A 6688-nucleotide genomic window follows, 5' to 3' on the forward strand; every position below is an offset into this window, starting at 1 on the left:
TCCAGTCTTACATTTAGATCTCTAATCCATTTTGAGTTTATTTTTGTGTATGGTGTTAAGGAGTGTTCTAATTTCATTCTTTTATATGTAGCTGTCCAGTTTTCCCAGCACCACTGATTGAAGAGGCTGTCTTTACTCCATTGTATATCCTTGCTTCCTTTGTCATAGATTAGTTGACCATAGGTGCGTGGGTTTATCTCTGGGCTTTCTATCCTGTTCCATTGATCTATATTTCTGTTTTTGTGCCAGTACCATATTGTGTTGATTACTGTAGTTTGTAGTATAGTCTGAAGTCAGGGCCTCTGATTCCTCTAGCTCCATTTTTTTTCCCTCAAGATTGCTTTGGCTATTCGGGGTCTCCTGTGTCTTCATACAAATTTTAAGATTTTTTGTTCTAGTTCTGTAAAAAAAATGCCATTGGTAATTTGACAGAGATTGCATTGAATCTGTAGATTGATTTGGGTAGTATAGTCATTTTCACAATATTGATTCTTCCATTCCAAGAACATGGTATATCTCTCCATCTGTTTGTGTCATCTTTGATTTCTTTCATCAGTGTCTTACAGTTTTCTGAGTACAGGTCTTTTACCTCCTTGGGTAGATTTATTCCTAGGTATTTTAATCTTTTTGTTGCGATGGTGAATGGGATTGTTTCCTTAATTTCTCTTTCTGATCTTTCGTTATTTGTGTATAGGAATGCAAGAGATTTCTGTGCATTAATTTTGTATCCTGCAACTTTACCAAATTCAATGATAAGCTCTAGTAGTTTTCTGGTGGCATCTTTAGGATTTTCTATGTATAATATTATGTCATCTGCAAACAGTGACAGTTTTACTTCTTCTTTTTCAATTTGAATTCCTTTTCTTTCTTTTTCTTCTCTGATTGCCATGGCTAGGACTTCCAAAACTATGGTTGAATAATAGTGGTGAGAGTGGACATCCTTGACTTGTTCCTGATCTTAGAGGAAATGCTTTCAGTTTTTCACCATTGAGAATGATGTTTGCTGTGGGTTTGTTGTATGTGGCCTTTATTATGTTGAGGTAGTTTCCCTCTATGCCTCCTTTTGGAGAGTTTTTTTCATAAATGGGTGTTGAATTTTGGCAAAATCTTTTTCTGCATCTATTGAGATGATCATTGAGATGATGGTATTTATTCTTCAGTTTGTTAATATGGTGTATCACATTGATTGATTTGCGTATTTTGAAGAATCCTTGCATCCCTGGCATAAGTCCCACTTGATCATGGTGTATGATCCTTTTAATATGTTGTTTGATTCTGTTTGCTAGTACTTTGTTGAGGATTTTTGCATCCATATTCATCAGTGATATTGGTCTCTAATTTTGTTTTTTTGTAGTATCTTTGGTTTTGGTATCAGGGTAATGGTAGCTTCATAAATTGAGTTTGGGAGTGTTCCTTCCTCTGCAATTTTTTGGAAGAGTTTGAGAAGGATGGGTGTTAGTTCTTCTCTAAATGTTTGATAGAATTCACCTGTGAAGCCATCTGGTCCTGGACTTTTCTTTTTTGGAAGATTTTCAATTTCATTACTTGTGATTGGTCTGTTTATATTTTCTGTTTCTTCCTGGTTCAGCCTTGGAAGGTTATACCTTTCTAAAAATTTGTCCATTTCTTCTAGGTTGTCCATTTTATTGTCATAATGTTGCTTGTAGTAGTCTCTTATGATGCTTTGTATTTCTGCGGTGTCCGTTGTAACTTCTCCTTTTTCATTTCTAATTTTATTGATTTGAGCCCTCTCTCTCTTTTTCTTGATGAGTCTGGCTAAAGGTTTATCAATTCTGTTTATCTTCTCAAAGAACCAGCTTTTAGTTTTATTGATCTTTGCTATTGTTTTCTTTGTTTGTATTTCATTTATTTTTGCTCTGATCTTTATGATTTCTTTCCTTTTAGTAACTTTGGATTTTGTTTGTTTTTCTTTCTCTAGTTCCTTTAGGTTTAAGGTTAGATTGTATATTTCAGATTTTTCTTGTTTCTTGAGGTAGGATTGTATTACTGTAAACTTTCCTCTTAGAACTGCTTTTGTTGCATCCCATAGGTTTTGGATCATTGTGTTTTTGTTGTCATTTGTCTCTAGGTATTTTTTGACTTCCTCTTGGATGTCTTCAGTGATCTCTTGGTTATTTAGTAATGTATTATTTAACCTCTATGTGTTTGTGTTTTCTTACTTTTTTCCCCTGTAATTTATTTCTAATCTCATAGCACTGTGGTTGGAAAATATGCTTGATATGATTTCAATTTTCTTAAATTTACTGAGGCTTGATTTGTGACCCAAGATGTGATCTATCCTGGAGAATGTTCTGTGTGCACTTGAGAAGAAAATGTAATCTGCTGTTTTCAGATGAAATGTCCTATAAATATCAGTTAAATCTATCTGGTCTATTGTGTCACTTAGAGCTTGTGTTTCTTTATTAATTTTCTGTCTGGTTGATCTGTCCATTGGTGTAAGTGAGGTGTTAAAGTCCCCTACAATTACTGTGTTACTGTCGATTTCCTCTTTTATAGCTGTTAGCAGTTGCCTTATGTATTGAGGTGCTCCTATGTTGGGTGCATATATATTTATAATTGTTATATCTTCTTCTTGGATTGATCCCTTGATCATTATGTAGTGTCCTTCCTTGTCTCTTGTGACATTCTTTATTTTAAAGTCTATTTTATCTCATATGAGTATTGCTACTCCACCTTTCTTTTGATTTCCATTTGCATGGAATATCTTTTTCCATCCCCTCACCTTCAGTCTGTATGTGTCCCTAGGTCTGAAATGGGTCTCTTGTAGACAGCATACATATGGGTCTTGTTTATGTGTCCATTCAGTGAGCCTGTGTCTTTTGGTTGGAACATTTAATCCATTCATATTTAAGGTAATTATTGATATGTATATTCCTATTACCATTTTCTTAATTGTTTTGGGTTTGTTTTTGTAGGTCCTTCCTTCTCTTGTGTTTCCCACTTAGAGAAGTTCCTTTAGTATTTGTTGTAGAGCTGCTTTGGTGGTGCTGAACTCTCTTAGCTTTTGCTTGTTTGTAAAGCTTTTGATTTCTCTGTCGAATCTGAATGAGATATCTTGCCAGGTAGAGTAATCTTGGTTGTAGGTTCTTCCCTTTCATCACTTTTAATATATCATGCCAGTCCCTTCTGGCTTGTAGAGTTTCTGCTGAGAAAGAAGCTGTTAACCTTATGGGAGTTCACTTGTATGTTATTTATCATTTTTCCCTTGTTGCTTTTAATAATTTTTCTTTGTCTTTAATTTTTGTCAGTCTGATTACTATGTGTCTCGGCATTTTTCTCCTTGGATTTATCTTTCCTGGGATTCTCTGTGCTTCCTGGACTTGGGTGGCTATTTCCTTTCCCATGTTAGGGAAGTTTTTGACTATAATCTCTTCAAGTATTTTCTCAGGTCCTTTCTCTCTCTCTTCTCCTTCTGGGACCCCTATAATGTGAATGTTGGTGTGTTTAATGTTGTCTCAGAGGTCTCTTAGGCTGTCTTCATTTCTTTCATTCTTTTTTCTTTATTCTGTTCTGTGACAGTGAATTCCACCATTCTGTCTTCCAGGTCACTTATCCATTCTTCTGCCTCAGTTACTCTGCTATTGATTCCTTCTAGTGTATTTTTCATTTCAGTTATTGTATTGTTTATCTCTGTTTGTTCTTTAATTCCTCTAGGTGTTTGTTCTTTAATTCTTCTAGGTCTTTGTTAAACATTTCTTGCATCTTCTCGATCTTTGCCTCCCTTCTTTTTCTGAGGTCCTGGATCATCTTCACTATCATTATTTGGAAATCTTTTTTGGAAGTTTGCCTAGCTCCACTTCATTTAGTTGTTTTTCTGGGGTTTTGTCTTGTTCCTTCATCTGGTACATAGTGCTCTGCCTTTTCATTTTGTCTATCTTTTGTCTTTCTGTGAATGTGGTTTTTGTTCTACAGGCTTCAGGATTGTAGTTCTTCTTGCTTCTGCTGTCTGCCCTCTCATGGATGAGGCTATCTAAGAGGTTTGTGCAAGCTTCCTGATGGGAGGGACTCGTGGTGGGTAGAGCTGGGTGTTGCTCTGGTGGGAAGAGCTCAGTAAAACTTTAATCCACTTGTCTGCTGATGAGTGGGGCTGAGTTCTCTCCCTGTTGGTTGTTTGGCCTGAGGCGACCCAGCACTGGAGGCTACAGGTTCTTTAGTGGGGCTAATGGCAGACTCCGGGAGGGCTCACGCCAAGGAGTACTTCCCAGAACTTCTGCTGTCAGTGTCCTTGTCCCTGCAGTGAGCCACAGCCACCCCCTGCCTCTGCAGGAGACTGTCCAACACTAGCAGGTAGGTCTGGTTCAGTCTCCTATGGGGTCACTGCTCCTTCTCCCTGGGTCCTGATGCACACACTACTTTGTGTGTGCCCTCTAAGAGTGGAGTCTCTGTTTCCCCCAGTCCTGTCGAAGTCCTGCAGTCAAATCCCACTAAAAGTCTGATTCTGTGGGAATTCCTCCTCCCATTGCTAGACCTCCAGTTTGGGAAGCCTGACGTGGGGCTCAGAACCTTCACTCCAGTGGGTGGACTTCTGTGGTACAACTGTTCTCCAGTTTGTGAGTCACCCACCCAGCAGTTATGGGATTTGATTTTTTTGTGATTGTGCCTCTCCTACCATCTCACTGGGGCTTCTCCTTTGCCTTTAGTTGTGGGGTATCTTTTTTGGTGAGTTCCAGTGTCTTCTTGTTGATGATTGTTCAGCAGTTAGTTGTGATTCCAGTGCCCTCTCAGGAGTGAGTGAGTGAGTGCACATCCTTCTATTCCACCATCTTCTCTCACTGTAATTTAAAAGATGGTTGCATCGAGTACTAAAAATTAAAAGAACTAAAGTGGAACAGAAAATATTACTGTTGCCACACACAGTAAGTTTAGTCTTCTGCAATTATTGTTTCATTCACGTGTGTAGTTGTACATGCATGCATGTGTATGTGTGCATAGCTGTCAGGTTAAATATTTTTCTTGCTTTAGGTCATGCACAAAAAAGTTTATGAAGCATGGATTTAGAACAAACTCAACACCTGAGATGACTAGAGGAACCTGGGTCTCTCTCATCAACCCCCACACCTGCCAATTTACTTTCCTTCCAGAATTCCAGAATGATTTCTAAAGATAAATAAAAATTGACCAAAAATGTAGTCCTAATGTGAAACATAATAGGTAGCCACTGCTGGTTTTAGGGCAGTATAATGGTGCAGTGTTTGGGAAAAGATCCCAACAGTGATATTTCAGATTGTGTGGAGAGGAAAATAGACAAAGTGATTTCCAGGTGTATTAGTCAGGGTCCTCCAGAGAAACAGAACCAATAGGATGGATAAGTAGATAGAGAGATAGATAGGTAGATAGATAAATACAAGCAGAAATTTATAGAAATTGGTTCACACAATTATCAAAGCCAAAAGCCCCATGATCTGTTATTTGCAGACTGGTAGACCAGGAAAGCTGGCATTATAGTTCAGTCCAAGTCCAAGGGCCCAAGAACCAGGGAGCCAACTGTGAGTCCTGGTCCAAGTTTGAAGGCCTGAGAAGCAGAAGCACCAATGTTTGAGGGGAGGTAAAGATGGATATCCCAGCTGGAGCAAAGAGAGAAAATTTGCCCTTCCTCTGCCTTTTTGTTCTATGCAGGCCCTCAAAGGACTGGATGATGCCCAACCGCATCAGTGAGGGCGATCTTCTTCACTCAGTCTACTGATTCAAATACTAATCTCTTTCAGAGGCACCTTGGCACACATCCAGAAATCTGGGCATCCCTTAGCTCAGTCAAGTTGATACATAAAATTACCCACCACATTTGGCTTTTGAGAATCTGTGGTTTCCAGAGCCTTGTTCTAGAAGACTGAAGACATAGCATGCCAGCTTATCTGTGTGAGAGGACAAAGGCAATGCCACACTCGGGAATACTAGTTGGAAGTCTCAGCTGAAAATCAGCTACTGGACTAATACATCCCTTGAGGGTTAGGTATGTAGCTTAGACTTGCCTGGGTCTCAAATTGCACCTGGTCTAGTGCTGGATAGATGTAAGCCATTCATATTTGAGCCATCATCCATTGCAAAATTTTCAAACTAATATACATTTCCTTTCCCTTGTTTTGATCCTCTGCTGAATGTTGGGGTAGTCTTCAGGTGAATTGTGGTGATGTGCAGTGTCTCCTGGGAAGAGACAGAGAACAATGGAATGCACCCAGAACCAATAGGATACCCCACACCTCATGGGAAAGTTGGCTGCTTTGGGGGACAGGTAGCTTTGCTCTGTTTTGTGAACATAGGGTACTGCTTAATTTTATGCTCCCTTATCAGCAACGTACATCCTAGAGGGATATGGGCTAAAGAAAAGAGGAGAATGAATTTTGCAATTCTTCTTACTGCCTAGACACAAACAGGAGACACCTAAGTGGAGGTGGGGCTTGCTCACCATGACCTTTAATCAGCATGGGGCTCAAGTGTGTGCACAGGCAAGAAAAGCAAAAATTATTCCAGTGCAAAGGAAAGAATAAAATCAAATCCTTTCAAAATGCAGGTTCTGCCATGGATTGTTTTTCTTCTTTTAATGAGCAAGTAGAGAAGATTAGACAAAATTATTTTTTAGATCATTCACACTTATCTGGGCAAGGGATAGGGCCTTCAACCATGAAGAGAGAACGGCAAATTCAAAATCAACTGAGTGATAACTGCCTCA

The sequence above is a fragment of the Delphinus delphis genome, chromosome 3 (genome assembly GCF_949987515.2).
Source record: "Delphinus delphis chromosome 3, mDelDel1.2, whole genome shotgun sequence".
Taxonomy (NCBI): Eukaryota; Metazoa; Chordata; class Mammalia; order Artiodactyla; family Delphinidae; genus Delphinus; species Delphinus delphis.